The sequence below is a fragment of the Crocodylus porosus genome, unplaced genomic scaffold (assembly GCF_001723895.1).
Source record: "Crocodylus porosus isolate Cpor-Errol unplaced genomic scaffold, CroPor_comp1, whole genome shotgun sequence".
In the NCBI taxonomy this organism is placed as follows: domain Eukaryota; kingdom Metazoa; phylum Chordata; order Crocodylia; family Crocodylidae; genus Crocodylus; species Crocodylus porosus.
The window spans coordinates 25,449,809-25,468,649 of NW_017728921.1; positions in this window are offsets into that span (position 1 = coordinate 25,449,809).

The following is an 18,841-nucleotide window of genomic DNA, read 5'->3' on the forward strand; positions in this document are numbered from 1 at the left end:
ATAGTAATACGTAAGCAGGGCAGTTATTCTTCAAACCCAGTGAGTAACTTTCTTAGTAGAAAGATATCACAAAACCTGGCCTAAAGGTATTGGGGACAGCAATGAGCTGGGAGCACCAAGTCTCTGACATGGGCAGTGCAATGCACCACCTTCCTGTGACAGCATCTTGTTTCAAATTTTTGGATACACGTCCTGATTTATTTTTGATCCTCCTGAAAGCAGAAATTTGACAACACTGGAACAAGGAGCAGGGCAAACACTGTGCAATCCTTCATCCATCAAGCTCTGCATAATGCCCTCCTCTGTTATTTCTATCCTACCCCATCCCCAAAAGCTGTGCAATGCTTCTTAACCCTGATTTCACCATCCCTTGCTATTTCCCTTCTTGCATCTGGTAGGACCAGACAGGAAGCATTCATGGTGCAGTCCTCCAATCTGTTCAAATCCCAGTCTCCAAAGAGCATGACCAAGATGACCCTTCTTTGTTGAGCCTCACCTGGGGAACAAATGGCTGATCACCATTCCAAACCATCTGGGCATGAATGCACCACTAATACCTCTTGGAACAGACATGGTCCAGATTTACAATATGGCTTAAAGAGGTGGATGGATACAGCAGAAGGTTTCTCAGACACACACCTCAACTATTGCCACATCTAAGAAATCACTAGGCAGTGAGTACAAAAGGGAAATTATAAGCTATGCTTTAATTCCAAGTATAGGGGTGCTTTTTCATTGACAAAGCTAATGCAGTGCAAAACCCTAGTGGAGATAAGGTACTACATATTTAGTTTGAGGCAGATAACTGAGCTAATCCTAAACTAAAGAGTACAGCTTTGACGTGGCCACTGAGGTAAAGCTACACGTGCCTTGTCTCCACTAGGATTCCACTTTAAGGAAGTTATCCTGGTATACATCTCACTTTTTTTTTTGCAAAGGAGACAAAGCAGAGCAGTAAAGGATCCTCAGTGATTCTTACCAGCTCATGTGCACAACCTATTTCCATTAGCAAACATTCAGGGGGATGAAGTTTCATTCACCAGAATATTTGTGGAAAGGAAAAGCATCACAAATGCTAGCACAAATAAACATTGCTTTCTGGAAAGGCTTTCGTGGCTATTTAAAAAAGCCCATTTTACTATAGCACAAAAGAGGTTCACTGAGCATTTACAAATGCTCAGGGATTGTTAGAGAATGGGAAAACAATAGCAACTCCTCTTGTTTAGAAAGCTCAGGGCATCTGGTCAGGGAACAGAAACAATGCCATCTGATTTAAGTGACCAATCACATGGTGTGAATGCCAGATAATAAATAGCAAAGATACCGAGCTCGTCAGGATAAACTGGATTTGCATCAAACAGGGCAGCATCTACTTTCTTCTGCTCATGGTCATGCACCTTATTGAGCTAGGGTTTAATTCTACAGGGATGGCACAGAACAGGGCAGAGATATGCTGTCTTACACTACCCATGTTACAAGCCCTGGTGTAGGGAGCACGGGCTGTGGCTGAAGGAGGCAGGCCAATGGCACTACATGGGTTCTTGGCTTCACGGCAGTCTGTAGTGCAAGCAGTACCCAGTTTATGTAATGTACCCTGAGGGCGTCTGGAAAGTCCCCAGAGCAGCCCAGAACCTGGGAGATGCCAAGGTGACATACGAATACCTGTACCTCTCTCCTGCTTGTCTGTGACTGCTGTATGGCATCTCTTGGAGCTGCAGCAGAGATGCAGACTTAATACTGCAAAAACGGGGACAAATGTTGAACAATCCCACCCTGCTCACAAATAATTTGCAAACAGAAAGGAAAAAAGGGCTAAATCCAATAGGCAATTTTTTTCCAACAAGCAATTCAACCATCTCCAGTAGTGAATGTGTTTGTAGCAACTCACAGCACGCAGTTAATTCCCTGAACTGTTTAATTTAACAGCCTCTGAACATGCAGGCATAACACTGTAACTTGGCTCATTCGAGACTGGACTCGGTACCCAGCCAATAAGGGAAAAGAGCAACCCAGACCATCAAATCCAATTAATTAATGGCTCCCCCTGCTGGAGGAGGGATTGATACACTTGCAGTATATTACTGACACTAAATATTGTTAATAACATGCCCCAGGCTGCATGCAAGGATCAAGAGCAAGGAACAGCTATTACATATAAAAAGGAATTTCAAAACAAAACAGAGTGTGATTTGTTTTTCCAAGTGCTTTGAAGGGGATTTCTTTCTCTACTTCTGCCTTCACGTTAGGACTTAATATATCTACTCATATGATAGGATCTGCAATTCAGGGCTCTGGGGAAGGACATGAGGACTGTGGCTCTTCAAACAGTTATGTTGGAGTGGGGGGGAGGAGGCAGCACATCTTACCTGTTTTGTAAGCTATATGTGATGCATGGCAAGTTTTAGGAAAGAGATCTTTCCTGAGTCTGGTGAGATACTAATGTCACACACAAAGGCTTGAGTTACCAAGTAGCTGCAGAATGATCACAGAGTCCTGGTCTTCCACACTTTGCTAGAGAGGAGTATAAGTCTCAATGCTGGAGTGGGGGATAAAGCCAGTCAGCCCCTGCAGGGGAGCCAGATTACAACCCAAAATATGGCCACGTGTCTCTCCTTCACACTACAGTGGCAACTTGGCCCCATCTTGAATTCCTGAGTCCTGCACACAACACTGAATTCGGCTCCTCCTGAAACCTGACACACTTCATACAACCTGACACCTCTTGTCTCCATCCACAGTACATTATAGGTGATGCTGTCTAAGTGGGGACCTCAGCCTGTAGAATGGAGACATGAAGAATCTGTTCTTCAATTCCCAGGAGGCACCAGAGCAGCATTTCCCTGACTGGGTGCTGAGTTTTGTGATTAAAACCCTCCCAAAATCCTGCAGAAAACAAAAATGTCTGGGCAAAATTGTTTAGTTAAAACCACACCTTTTTTTTGGTTGGAAAAAAGACCAATTTTTTTTAAAGACCAATTTCCACCAATCCTTTTGACTTCCTTTCTCCATTTCCCCATACCAAATGACAAAACTCAAGATAAGAATATCAGCAAGAGGACAACCCACCCAGCTACCAACCTCCTCATCCACTGACATAACTCTCATGATTCATAGATTGTAAAGCTGGAAGAGCCCTTAGAAGATCATCAGGTCTAGCCCCCTGCACCAGGCATGATACAGCATGAACCACATAATCAAGTCGTTTGCTTCAACTTCTTCCCAGGCATGTGCCTTGAGGTGACTTCAAAGCAACCCTACTTAGACCAGAACCTTTTGGGGGGACAGAATATGGGACTGGTTTTTCATTACCCAGTGGTTTTACCATCATCCACACCTGGGCAAAGTGAATGTACATTTTACAGCATTTTGATATGTTAGCATTTCGCATTCAACTTCCAAAGCACAACTGAGAATCCAGTTTGGAATCTTTCTGTCCCGAAAAGTGACATGCACATTTATGGCATTCTATAAACGCTGCATGAAATAAACTGGAAGGAATGAACTGTCTTAGGAGTCTGATGAAAATAGATATTGGGAGATACAAGACTGAGTTCAACTTCTGAACACCACAAACTGCCTGGCCCTCTTGCTAAACAACTTAGTGGGAAAGCAAATAATGCCCTTATTAGCACAACAGATTTTTCATATGGAGGGTACATTTCTGAGTTGCACATACTGTATTAATTATCCAGAGACAAGTTCAGCTCTAGTGCAAGTCCACTGATATCAAGAGGTTTGTACCAGAGATGAATTTGGCCTAGTGAGAATCTTGCCACTTATTGAAGGGTACCATCAAACAAAGGCCAATTTCATAGCAGTTTAAGTGTGTTATGTAGTTTTACCTACCGCCCTCTAATTATTTTTCTCCAGGGGGTGGTTCCATATCGTTAGCTAGCCAATGGAATAGGATGTTTTCATAGGCCGGGAATAAGGAGATATTTATGCAAATGAGACCCAGTTCTGTTTGTTGAAAGGGTTAGAGACCCATATCGGGAAACAGGATTTTAAATCGGGAGTGGGGGGAAATGATTATTACCATATGGATTGTCTTCTTTTTCTTCAGTCCCTTCTAATGTATTTATCTTATAATGGGTGCTTCATGGGAAACTGCAGAGCACCTCACGAGGGGCAACATTTCAGTAGCAGGCAAAACAATCCTTGTAGACAGCAAGGCTTAGAGATGGTTAAATTTTTCCTTGAAACTTTTCTTTGATGAAAAATGACCAGTCTGAGCTGATGAAGAAATTTGTGGAAAATTTTGAAATATTAAAAAAACAAAACAAAACAAAAAACCACTAAAAAAAAATTGTCCCACTCCCCCACCCTGGATTTTGGAAGACGTTTTTGGTTTTCTTAACATGAGTATGGGGACTAATAATATTTCTCATATGATTTAGGTTTATTGAAAGATTAAGAGTTTTCACTTGACATAGGAAATCAAAAGTTTCCCACCAGCCCTAGAAAGCCAAGCCAAGTTCTGCTCTCATGTGGCAGCCTAAGGAGATCAACAATGTCACGTGGAAAGGAATGATGAAAGAACTTGGGCAAAGCTTCTGATGCTGAGCTTGACAGCTTGCAAAAGGTCTCAGTATCAGGCTGGTAGCTATTGCTCTTCTTAATTAATATAAATGATTCATATAAATAAGAACATTAATATAAAAGTATAAGTAAGAAGGACAATAGCTACCAGCTTGATACTGCCAGAAGCATAAGAGGCACTAGGATCTTCAGTGCCCTGTGACATCAGAAAAAGCTGAGAACATTCATGATCATGACCACAGGAAATACCATGAAACTACCCAGTCCAGGAACAAGTACGAAGGCCTCTGGATTGACCCTGGCAAATGAAATAAGAAAAACCTGAGCCTTGGCTTTCCAGTAAGCTGTACCCCATCCCTTTAAGATTCAAGGAGTGCCTGGGACTGAGCCAAGTTGACCCCCTCTCCCTAGCGCATCAGCCCCCTTGCTCCTTGGCAGCGCATCCTCGGCTCCCGTTGGAAGGTAACCCGAGGGCGTGATGCACTGTGGCTTCTCTATTTGGTTATGTCTCATAATTACACGGCTGTTCTCGCCACGCAGCATTAAGCAGGGTGTGCAAGCGCCTGTGTGTGTGGAGAGGGCTGGAGGGAGGTTGATTTTCCCTTAGAGGATGCCTTCTGTTGCTAGATAAACAAACACGCAGCACCCAGTCTAGCACTGAAATGGAGCGACAGCTTCAATACAAACAAACAGCAGTTACGCAGATAGGGACGTATTCCACAGACTGCCTGAGCCCAGGAAATGGTCTGGCAGGGAACCTTGCATGTGTCGCTTCTGTTCCCAGAAATCAAGGGAGGGCAGATGACTGCGTGGGTTGGAGTACAGCACTAGAACACAAGACATCCGGGTTTTAACCCATTTTGGCATACCTGTTCTCTGTAAACCTGCACAAGTCTTGCTGTGCCTCAGTTTCCCCACCTGTGAAATGGGAATAATACTGTTTTTGCACCTTCCAGAGAGTCTTGTGATGTGCTGTGTAAATAGATAGGTCTATGACACATTCCTACCTCTGGTGTGTCAGTCACTGAACTTTCGGAAGGCAAAGGAGATTTTTTCCCTCACTGCGGAAGGAGAATCTTTTTTGTAAAACATTGGACAGGGACTTGGAAAGCATGACTTTTGCTCCTGGCTCTCTTCTCAAGTCACCTTGAGCAAGTTACTTAACCTCTCCACATCTTATTTTTGCCATATTGTAAGATGGGGACAATGCCAATACTTGTGGGAGAGCTGTTGTGGGGATAAACCTATTAACATTTGTGTTCGACCATCCTGGTGATACACACCATAAAAGAGAAGCCCATAATTTAATTCGCTTTCTGTATATTTGATATGCTTTTTAATACATGTAATGCTGCCTAATTACAAGGGTGAGGGGCCACCCAGTAAGCATGCATAGAACTAATTAACAGGAGTTCATTACAAGCTGATGGGACTTCAGCAGAGCCTGTGACATGAGTTGCTGGGCCTCAGTTTAAGGGACAGCTAGGCCAGACAGAAGGCAGCACAGTATCATGAACACAACAACATAGAGTAGGACTCAGAGTTGTCTTCCTGGCTCCATCTCTGATCTGCTGAGTGACCATAGTGAAGTAGCTTCACCTCTATCACTGAGTTATACTAGCTACAAAATGGTGCTAAAGATACAAGCCTGCTCTGTAAAGTGCTTGGAGGTGACTGTGTATAAAGATTATCAGAGCTGGTCTGAAGTAGTCATTTTTGTGGTCGGTTAAAGAAAAAATTCCCAACAACATGTTTTGTTTCATTACCAAAAAAAAAAAAAATTCAAATAGAGATTCTTAAGTTTTTGCTTTTTGAAAACCACTGGCACTACAGATTTTTGGCAAGTTTTTCCTATAGAAATCAAAACATGTAATTAAAAATATTGATTTGTTTGTTCGTTTGTTTGTTTAGAGTTTTTGGTAGAATGCCAGCAGATTTTGACAAAAGGGAAGATTTTCTGCAAAAAAGTTTTTGCATCGATCCAAAAGCCTTTTTGGATTGGAAAAGTGTTCTATGAAGATTTGGAACCAGCTCCAGAATCCACTCAACAAAACCAACCACCATGATAAGGCCCTTCTGGGACTGAATGCCCTCCTAAGATTATCACTTTTTGAAACAATCTTGCAGGGGGTGGTAGGAGAGAAGAAGGCATTTGGGAGTGGAACTTGGGAAGATTGATGTGCTGCTGTTTATGTTCACAAGAGAGAAGAGGAGTTCAATGTCCAGGGGTACCAAATCAAACACCAGTGAAAACTTGCTGCAATTAAAAAAAGGGAATATTGCTCAACTGTAAAGGAAGGTAGAGATCATTTGATCCATGAGTACTGTTAATGCAGGGCAAAGAGAAACCGGAACCCTGTTCTTAACTAAATCCTTCCAGATCACAGCTGCTGGGACAGTGCCTGGATGGGGCAGAATGGATCTTTGGGTTGGCCAGTGTTAAAGCCTAGGACTGAGTGAAGAGAGGGGTTGAATGGGGTTGGGCACAGAGGCACCATGAACAGGTGAGGATGTGGGCAACTGGGCAATGATGGCAAAGAGACATACCCAGTTTTACATCCAGTTGTTCAAGCCAGGACCAGTGAAATGGAGCATCAAGCCCAGACCACTGACCCAAACTGGCTTCAAACCAAAGAATCAGGAGAAGCTAGAAATATATCTCCTTTGCATGGGACATGCTGGGAGCTTAGGAACTCTGAGAATCAGCCATGTGTTTAAGGGCATCAATAAAGATCTGGATGCCTAATTTCCAGGTGCCAAGCTTGGAGATGACTTCCATTTCCTTCTGTGTAAAATGAAGACAGTGATAATACTCACTACCCAAGGGTGTTGGGAACTTGAATGTACTTATATTTGTAAAGTGCTTGCTTTGAGATCCTTGAATGGGAAACAGCAAATGTGAAGTATCATTATTATACTTTAATCTTGGAGTGCAGGGAAGGCGGAGTGGGGTGGGGGTGGAATGTAGTGTTAGGGGAGGGAGAAGGTGGATTGGATTTAATGCCATGGTCTGCAGAATGCTCTAACTTGCATTGTCAAATGTGGAGTCACAGAGCTTTAGGCAACAGAAGGAAATACGCATTCTCATAAAAGGGTTTCCCACAAGGGTTAGAAGTCGCCATGGTTAGAAGCAGCTCCAGTTTGCTGCAAAGTGAGATAAGAACTCAAGGTTTTGATAACTAACTTCATGCATGCCGAGAAATGACATCTCCATGGAGGATTCAAGTTTAAACTTACTCTTCCTTCTACAGTGATTTTAGCATCAGCTGATGTAAAGAACAGATACTGCTACAATGTAGCTCAAAGAAGTCTGAGCAAAGAACAGATCCCCATTGTGTTAGGCGCTGTCCATGTACATAGCAAGAAACAGCTCCTGTTTCCACACTGAATAGATAAAAGAGAAAGCAGAGAGATGAACTACTTGTTCAAGGACACATACTAGAGAAGTAGCGAAGTGGGGACAAGAGCCTAGTTTTCCTGGCTCTAAGTTGAGTACTCAGCCTATACGGAGTCCCAATTTGAACAAGAAAGGGACCAATATCCTGCCCCAGAGCCCCTCAGTGCTGATCTCTAGCACTTTCTTTTACTCCAGCTCTAGCCTCTGACAACCGAATGCAGTGCCCAGTTTCGGTGCAGTGACTCCTCTTCTCTCCAGAGGGCACATACCATATTGTGTATTCTTCTGGGTCCCCCACCCTGACGGGCAGAGGCATAACTAGATGCTTGAGCACCCTGGATGGCAGCTGCACATGGGATAGCATCAGTGGCTGGGCTGGGCTCGCAGCAATGCTGGCAGCACAGCTCCTGCTCTTTTTGTGACTCTTCCTCCACCCCTCCCCACCCCCAGCAAGGGTCTGCACCCAGGACTGGTACCCCAGTTGCTACCCCTTTTGTTATACTACTGTTTACAGCTCTAAGCTCTATCCCATCCCTCTCTGCCACACCATGTGAGGAAAGCCACTGTGTGTATGACAGATGAAAGTCCAGTGGGTCCTAAAGCCATCGGAGGGCAAAGTCTAGGCTTACTTGTGCTAACACCTTCAGCATGAGGTTGGAGCAGCATACATAAGGACTGACTTGGCCCCACATTCCTTTCCACTTATCACCTATGTTATATCTGAATCCAGAGCTTCTGGGGGAGAAACACTAAGTGCACCACTCTTTTCATTTCTGCTTCCTCTTTCTCCATTGCATTCAGGGGGCCTGATTCGTGTTTACTGTAAGGCTCCTATACGTCCAAGGGGTCTTGAGGAGTGTGGAAAGCACTGCAGAAAAACACTTCCTGCCCAAGGGCCTTTCCAGTATGGCCAGGGCTGGTATAAGGGGTACAGAGAACCTGTGCTCCCAGACTAGATCTAGGGTGGCTTGAATTCTGGCTGTTCTCTGCTCCCCAAGGCACGCAGGGGTCCACAAGACACAGGGCCTAAAGTAGAGCAGCCTTGAAGCTGCTCTCATTTCTGCTGGGAGCTGAAATGCAATGACTGTAGCGGTAACTTAGCTTCGTTCCTTCCCAGTCAACTTCATGCCTATCCCAAGTAAAGGACAACAGGCCCATGTTCTTTTCCTGGCTTCTCAGGTCTCCCTCCTGCTGCTGGTAGCCACTCCAATTCTGGAAGGGCTCCATCAGTTTATATATAGCAAACACTGCCAGGGGAGCTGCAGAGTGGAAAATCTGGGACACAACTGAGACAGCAGTGCCAATCTGCCACCTGATGGTGTGAACTCGGAGAAAGACTGGTTGTCAGTTCAACGTGCATAATTTCCATTGATCCTGACAGGCAGCTTCTTCTCTTCCCTTCAGAGCGTGTCCAGAAATAGGCCAGAGAAGATGAATTGGTTTTCTCCTAACTTGGCCTGATATTCCCTTGTTTCTTACTTAAAGCACACGAGATTCCTGCAGCGACTCTCCCTCCCCCGGAGTAGCTGGCAGGGCTCTGACATCTTTCTCTACACTGCCCCCTGCTGGTACTGGAGCGAGACTGTCATAGAGGGAGACAGAAAGATGAAATGCCAAGAGTGTAACTTCTGCTGCTCTCTGACACCCAGGAAACTGCCACAAATTGATACAGAAGATGCTCCATTCATAACCGAAATGTGCACAGGGTGAAAAGTAGCATTACTGTGACAGCACACCATGACATGACACAGTAATTGAGGACAATGAATAAAAAAGGATGAATGAAGAATCACAAGCCATACGGGAAGCACAAAGAAGCCCAAAGTAACACATTAAAGCAGAACATAGACAGGGTACACCCATGTTCCTGCAAAATTCATGTACCATAGAATCTCCTCCTCCTCCTTCTGTAACAATGCTCCTAGGGTCATCTTCAGCAAAGATTAAATTGAGGCCCCTAAATCAAAAAGGCACTACCTGCTACCACCTGGGCTAAAGAGACATTCTCCAGCTCAGAGACACCAGAAGGGTCAAACACTTCTATACACAGATTTGCCACTAGAGGAGGACAAAAAGCTGCCTTGTTAGCATAGGTTACACTTCCTGTTTCTCCCTGTTTCGTTTTTGTTCTCCCCTCTGCTTACTGATCTCTCTACATCCTCCATTGGTCTCGTTCTTTCTACCCATTCCTCTTCACCATGCTCTTTCATTTGCGACACCTACAGTTCATAGGAATAAAATCTATCCCCTCTCCACCCCTCATAGAGGTACCTCCCTCCTCCCCAAGAGGTAGTTTTGTAAGGGTCCTACCACTTAGGAGCTCTGAGCTGCCCTTGTATGAGCATTTCCTAACATGGGTTTCTATAGGGAATAGTATTGAGTCCCCTGATGGCAAAGTCACATCTACTCCTACAGCCAAGGCCAGCCTTGTGTTTGAATCCCATCCAACAGCAGATTAACTACACTGGGCTGAGTCAGTGGTTGCACAAGTGATCTCTGAGAAAGTACTGCAGGAAGGAGTCTTGATGTGATGGAAAGAAGCTCTGTTCAAAGTTCGCACCCCCCATAGTCACCAACAGTGAACAAAGCAAAAATGGAAAATAAAAAAACCCAGGGATAGGAAGTTGGGACTTGAAACCATTGGAAGCTGAATTTGGGGTGCATTTTTATCACCTCCATAGATCAATTCCTGCCTCATGTAGCAAATGTAACAGATTGTGGAGGGAAGTTACATGGTACATACAATGCAGGGGACAGGGCTGCTATACAAGTAATGCCTGGTTATGGGCAAGGAAGAAAGGATAGTACATGGCAAGGAACAACAAAAGCTGGGATACTTTACTGGGATAGTTTGCACTGGTGAATCCACTGGTCTACCCCTGCCCCAGTGCAAATCACGCATGTGCTGTGGGGTTTAAACAGAAGCGATACAGCTACCCCAAGGATAGACAAGCCCTAACAGCAGAGGTCCTGATTCTGTGACATACACAGCACCTTTAACCCTTTTTGTCATCAGTAGACGTTATTGGCATTGAACAGTTCCACAGGAGATGCTCAATAGCACCCTGCAGGATTGGGCCCCAAGTAAGGTTTTTAGCCTCCAACCTGTGATGATTTCTGCCTTGTAAAGCAGAGCCTGGGTAATGCTGTAATAACTTTGCAGCTGGCTGCCAGTGACTGTAAGCAGAAGGTAACCTGCAGGGATTAAGGAGCTCCAGTCTGCAAAAAGACTAATGCCCAGTTCAGAAAACAGTTAGAGGGTGCCCTGTTCTCCAGGCCATCAGTCAGTGACCATGGGGCAACTGGGTGATGCCAGCTGTTTGTTTCAGCCAGTGCCTCCCTTCTCTTTGAGCTCCACATGCACCTTGCAAGCTGCAAGTGTACTGCTCTGCTCTGAGCCTTGGAGACGGAGCAGGGGAGGGGGGGCCTTCCCGCAGGGCACAGTGCCATCTGCACAGCAAGGTGGGAGCAGCGCGCCTGGCTGCCCGTGCTTCCCGAAGCAGGGCAGGTGTGCCACCATGCGTTAGGCACTCCAAAGCCCTTACGAGCCCTTCAAGATGGCGCGGGCATCTGCCAAGGCCTTCTTGGCTGAGCAGATGTCACATATGCCCCAGAGTGATGTGGAATCAAAAAGCAAGTTGGACAAGGGGGACTGCCTGGTTATTCATCACCCCCTCCCCTCCTGACACACATGCGCACAGAGAGCCTGTCTCACACACGCACGCATGCATGCACAGAGGCAGATGCTCCAGAACTACCCCATTGTTCTGTCATACACCATTCGTTCCTGCCACCTTCAATAGCACCCCATGGGTCTCTACAGCTAAGGGCCCTGTTATGCTTCTGTCTGTTACTAGAAAGATCACAGCAGTGAAACACAGTGGAGGGGGGGCTTTACCATCTGCAAAAGGGGAAAGGACCCCTTTCCTCCCATTAGGGACCATGACAAAATCCATGTCACTCATGTAACACGAGTTCCCTCAGACTGAGAAGCTGCTTGCACAATGCACAAAGATTGAATAAATAGGCCTGGCAAAGTCAGATCTTCTTCTTGGAAGAAGGCTTTTCACCTGAAGTCACATTCCTGTTACAAGCACTTCTTTCCTTTCCAAAGTACCTGCCTCCAAAAAAACCTACCCCAAGGAAAGATTTGGTCCTGAAAAGGGAGATGTGGCAAAGAATCCATGCAATTTGCTGCAGACTTTGCTGCTTCTATAAACTTCGTGGCAAAGGTTCCTATGAGCAGGTTAGACACTTTACTGGGCTAGTTTAATCAGGGATGAGCAGAGGGCTGGACTAGATGACCTTATGAGGTCCCTTCCAGCCCTACTTTCCTGTGATCCCATGTTCTACAGTGATGGACAGCAGCCTTGCCAGGTAGCTTTTCATGACTTACTCTAGCTAATAGCATTCATATACAGAACTGTGTACCTATCCAGCCAGAGCACAGCCTACTTATTGCACTCAGAAGTGTATGGGTCCACACTGCAAATAGAACAAGACTGCAAACTATGCAGAGGGCCAAAAATGGAAGTTATACACCTAGGGAAGTGCCATTTGGGCACTAAAAATGAAACAGGATTCTGCGCTATAGGTTAAAAGATGATCTGAATGGGAATTCCAGTTAGGATCAGATCCATTCAGTGACCAACTGAATGTAATGGGGGCTGGTTGTGGCCTTTGGCATCTCATCTCGACACACATGCTCCTGGCCAAATATTTGATTTTTGGGGGGATCAGTAAATGAAGGGCAAACTATGAACCCTGAAAGCAGCTCCTAACATAGTAGAGAAACTGAGTTACAAGTGTCATTAATTATTCTGCTCAGCATTATTAGTTTTACTGTAGTGCAGGTGCGAGTGGCACTGCACTGAAAACTCTCAGGAGAAAATGGGATGAATTGTATTGCATACCAATACCCAGATATCACTGTGACAGGCAGCCTTACACAAACCTAGAGAGACAGGCAGAGGTATTCAGGGAACTTGTTTTTTGTAGTACCTAACACATGAATGATGTAGTTGCATCCTACATACAATAGCTCAGACACTGCAAGCCAAATTTGCAAGTGTGGATATGGAAAGTTAAGTTAGACCCTGCCATTCACCTCCTCTGTACCCTTATGCAAGTCACATGCCTGCTTTGGGCTTGAGGTTCTCTCTTCTATTCTTTGATTGCCTTGTTCAGACTGAGTTTTTCAGGGCATAGGATGTCTCCTTATATGTTTGTGTACTGTACCTAGCATATGGAAGCTCTGATCTTGTTATAGGAACACACAGAGACAAATCAGAAAACAAAAGGTGTTAAAGTTTTGTGGCTAGAGTCACCGAGGTTACCTGCAGCTTTGGGAGCATGGGTGAGGACTGACATTTTCTGGTCCAGATCTCTTTCTGATTGTATCTAGAGACATTGCTGTAAATTCACAGAAAATCACAAGTGAGGGGCCTCACCCCAAGATTGCTACCATTACTTAGGAGTTAATTACATTAACCACCAAAATGTTTTAGGCCTAGAAATTGGATAATACTTCCAAAAGTTTGGGGGGTGGAAGCACCTGAACCTCTTGACGCAATAAAATTAGGTTGGAAATCTCAGGAAAGTAAACTCCTGCAGGAGGTTTCTGCTGCTTCTGGGTGGATTCTCAGGAAAAAAAGTGACATCTTAGAACACCTGTTCCAATTTGCACCACTATGAAACTGAAAAGAAATGAAAAAATGGACCTGCATTTAACTGAACCTCAAAATGGTTTTCAGCTAGGTTTGACTTCTGGATGGCAGCTCAGAGATGTAGGTTATTACTCTGTATGCTGGTAGTGCCTTCATACCACATTTCACTGGGCACATAATCTGAATACGTCCTGGGTAAGAGGGGGGAAAAGACGCAGACTCAGCTAGGATCATAGAGAAGTCAAGCACTGAACACTTGTCTGACTGTAGTTAGCATCCGCTTCCCCATAGCCAGCACAAACCTTCAGAGGCAGCTGTTAGTATTTTAATCAAACAGCTTTGCCCCTTTCTGAGGCAACAAGACACTATGGTAACTAAAACCCCAGAACAGCCTCAGATGAGATCACACAGATTTGCTGAGGATCAGTATCAGCTACCAATCTCATGGACTTCAGTGGGAGTTGATGCTGCTGAGTACCTCTCATAATTTGGCTCATCGGACCTTAAAACAAAGCCTCTGCCATTGCCATTAGAACAGTATGGCAATTCTTCATACAGGAGACACGATAGATTAAATACAGCCAAGCCTTTTGTCAAGTAGGGTTTTGCAACTGGGACCTCTGGCCAATGCACTGTTCTGGGCTGGACTTTCTCAGGAAGGAGTCAAAATAATGTTGTTGTGCAATCAGTACTCAAATTAAAGAAGAAGGCTGAGAGCATGTGCTCCACCCTCACCCAACCTCTTGCTGCCTGCAGGAAGGCAGTTTAGCTCAGACTTGAGCCCTCCGCCTGTGGTATTATCCTGCCAATTTCTTCCTCAAAAATATCAGTGCCTCGGCTTGCACACCAGAGAGTTCACACCTACAAAATGCAGCCTTATCTTCCAGGTTCTGTGCAAGACAAGCCTGTTTCACTCCTCCCTCCCTAACCCTCTTAGACATAATCTCGTCTTTAATGCCTCTTGGAATAGGGCTTTGAACGACTGTGTAACCTAACTGGCTCTGACCTCTCTGGCTGCTCTCTCATGCCCATTTGGAGAACTCAGACTTTCAAAGAGATAACAGAAGCCCAGTAAATCCTCGCTGGGAAGCTAAAGCGATTGTCACACTTAGAGAAGTTTACTCAGAAAGCAAACTTAGAGCAGCTTCCAGTCTGCAGCTAAACTCCAGCAAGGGAAAAGGGAAAACAGCTGGGTTTTGTAACTTGGACCTTCTGAATCTATGGCACACTGGCTAGTGGACAGGGCTGGATAAATTCTCCCAGCAGCTTTTAGCACTTACAGTTTTTGCTTTGGAAAATGAGGAGAGGTCTTAGGTTTGTGAATCAGGACTTAGTACAAAATGCTTAAGGGAATAATACTAGTTGGCGGGCCAGGCCCTGGGCCCTCCCAGCTCCTCTTAGGCTGCCTGCTTGTAACAGAGCTGCTTGGTCATCCTAAGTATGGGCCCTTGGGAAGCAAGGGAAGCCTCTGACAGTATTCCATTGTGACTGCCAATTCCATGAACCTTCTCTAGTTGTGAACAAATTAAATGATGGTCTGAATTGATGTAAATTGCTTAGCTAAGCTGTCACAGTAGAGGCTGGATCCAGAGGCCCTTATTCACTTCTGCCTCAGGGACAGCAAGCTTTGATTTCAGTGGAAGTTCTCCAATGGGTATTTTATGACCTGCCTCAGAAAAAACAGGGACAACCAGTTAAATCAAAAATATTTTAAAGAGATCTTCCCCTCTCCCCTCAAAACCACCCCTCCCTGTCTTTGTCTTTTCTGAAATATCAGTATATTTTCATACAACACATGACCAATCCTTACTGACTTCACCTGTTTGATCTTTTATTCTTACTGTCTATGGCAGATCCACCTTCACCACAGATATGCAGAGGGCACTTCTGTGCTAGCAGGCAGGGCGCTTCCTTGGCAGGCAGGAGATTCCACTTCTATTCCTGATTTTACCACTGACCTGTTTTGCCAGCTAGAAAAATGTTTCACTTTTTATCTTCTGGTCTGTTTAGGAGTCAGGCAGTTACTCCTTTGAAAATCTCCTTCTTGGGGCAAAGTCTGTCTGTTTGTATTGAGCCTCATTTATTGGAGATCTTGGTCCAGGTACTGAAGCACTACTGTACCACAATTTATACCAGCTGCCAACTACATATACAAGCAAAGAATAACCCTTTGTGGTGGCACAGGGCTGCATGCTAAAATAATTATGTTAGTTCAGGAATAACCCCTAAGGGTTTCAAGCTATGAAACATCTTGTCTCATTATACTTTGCCTTACTAATTGGAGTCTGTTGATGACTCGGTTGGTATGTACCTGGTAAAGTCCTGGCAAATTTCAGAAGAAAAAGAGCAGGTTACCAATCTGTCTTTATTTGGACATGACAGGGTTAATTTGCCTCACTGTCCCACCCTGCTTGCACGTGGATATGAACAAGCCCGCTGTCCCCCTCCCCTACATGCTAACCCCACTTCTCCAGGCCCCTTCTTCCACCAAGGGAAAATACCAGCTGAGAGCTATAAACACCTGAAAGTTCCCAGCCAGCCCCCTTAATTGGCACCTTTCTGTTCCGCTTTAAATTAATCAAACCCAGAGTCCCTATATTAATACTGTGGTGGGAATTAAAATCATGCAACGCATTAAAGATGTAATTTAAAATTAATAACTCATAATTATTTATCATGGCGTATCAGCAGAGCTATGAATTTTCCCTTCTCACCCAACGTTCATTTCCTTTCCTTCTTCCCTTTTCGCCTCTAATAGCGTCTTGGACCATTATGAAAATCTGTGAGCGATTCCTGGAGATGCCAAAGCCAAGATGTAATACATTTAATTTAATTTTTGGGGGGGAACCTTAATTGTGGTAAATCAGTACTTAAGAAATGATATCAATTTAAAAGGACAAATTGAAATAATTTAATCAGAGAACTGCCCAAGTGAGGGAGAGAGCTGGCTTCACTGGGACTGGGATTCTAGCCACAGGGGGTGCTATTTTAACCCAAAGTGACCATGGCGGTCCTAAGGTCCTCAAAGATAAAGGTCCAAATCTGTGGCATGCTGAGCTCCCTCTATTCCATCTGATCTTATGGAGGGCTCATACATGATGTTATTCCTAAAATATATACTTGCACAGTGGATTAAGGAAACCCAGAATCAGAGGTTCTTATTTCTGAATTTGAGACACTGTATGCAAAGCAATTCCACAATAGTTATGATGCTATCAGTTCATAAGCTACTTTAATCTGAATCATCTTTCAGGTGGAGACAGGCCATGACAGTCAGTGATGTCAGCTGGAGTTCAGATATGTACTGAAATGGGAGCAAAGTCAGACCCACTGTGTATCAAGTCTGAGCTATACACACAGATTTTTGTATATGTTTAACTGAATAATTATCAACATTTTTAGACTCAAGACACTACTCAGGAAACATCAGCTCTTAGTTTTCACACAAATTTTGACAACAGAAAAAACAGAATTATTCTGTTGCCAAGAACTTGGAAAGACCACAACAGGGGAGAAAGTTTTTAACACTGCAGATTCCTATTTAAAATCTAGGGCCTGATTTTGTGAATCATGTTTGCATACCTAGCAGTACCAACACTGCATAGCACCCTGCAGCATTCTTGAAAGGAATTCAAGGTACCCCAGGCTGCCATAGCACCCGGATTGAGAATCACTGGTTTAACTATCTTGGGGTATGATGTTGTACTAGTAAACTCCTTAGTGTGGATGGGATCACTCTAATAAGAAAGTGTCTTGCACCAGTGTAATTTATTCTCATCATATTGGAACAGCTGTACTAGTATAAAGCACTTTTCAAGGTGGTGGAGAAAAGTTTGGAAATACAACACAACCATGTATGCTAAACACTCAGATATCAGAAGGCAAAGAGAGCACCACATTTACGAATTTTTTAAGCATCGTGATTTTTAAGCTGGTCTTGTCATGTTTGAGGTATGGGGCCAACTTGTAGTTTTTCAAGATGCCTTTCAGAGTTCTTGTGCTAGCCTTCACTAGTATTTCACTCTGATTTCTGTGCTGGACTAGAGGCATAGGGACTCTAATGGGTGCCAGGGACTGTGCTGCCTTCTCTTTCCCGGTGCAAGGAGAAGGGGCAAGGTCTGCTGGTCAGGTCACTCATTTTCTGTGCGAACTACACAGTTCAAGCATTAACCCCACCGTAGTTTTTGGGTGTGCAGCCAAAAGCTGCTGCTAATTTGTCAGTGGCTGTGATGGGGTTAATGTTACCACTGCAGATTTTGCAAGGAACAATGAATACATATAGGAGCATTCAGCCGTAGTGAGCCTGTAATATGGCAGGGAACACTAGAAAAATAGTTATTTTTTCATTTTGCCCTCCCAAAACAAGGCATGTACCTTATTTGAGGGCATGTGGCATGCAAGGAAATACAGTATTTGAAGTGAAGATATTGCCATTCCTTGCTTTTCTTTCTATATGGCTGTTTTGTACAATGTAGGGCTTCAGCTATGCCAAGACCTAAGTGCATATATTGTATATATCTGCCATTAGCATCGTGAAGGGTCCTGGGGACCATCAGCGATGAATTTATCTTCACAACTTCACTCTGAGGTAGGGCAGGAATGAAACAAGGATTCAGAGAGATATTAAATTATTTGCCCAGAATTACCTGGAATAATCTGTGGCAGATCAAGAGATGGAACCTTATCCTCCAAATCCCAGCTAGGACCCTTACCATTGCACAATACTTTCAACTCGTTTGAAGCATGAGGAGTACGGATGAGTTCTACTGGCCTGCTCATATGCATAGAATTAAATATATATTTACTTCTTTACAGGGGCAGGGCGTAAGAGATTAAGTTGGTTTCAGGTCATTGTCATCAGAGAGGATTGAGGCCTACTGGTGAAGCACTTTTGGGAAATCTGAAGAGGAAGGTCACTTAATGCAAAACATCAAAGGAAACTAATTCCCCAAGTACCAAGTCAAAGCTTTAACCTGTCCTGTTCTCAACAGAACTCCAAGGATCCTAGAATCAAGGGTGGTTTTGCTGGCTTTGAATTCAACTAGAGATTTTTATTCCACTACTCCAAGGAAGTAAAGACAGCTTTCTAAACTGTTTTGGGTCCAGAGATTTGCTTCTCTCCAACAGAAAAAAGAATTGAAGAGACATGGAGTTTAGGATTTTAAAACAGAGTGGGTGCTGTGAATGTCACATTAGATTTGCTGGGACACTAAAATCTAGTAAAAAAAAAAACCAAACA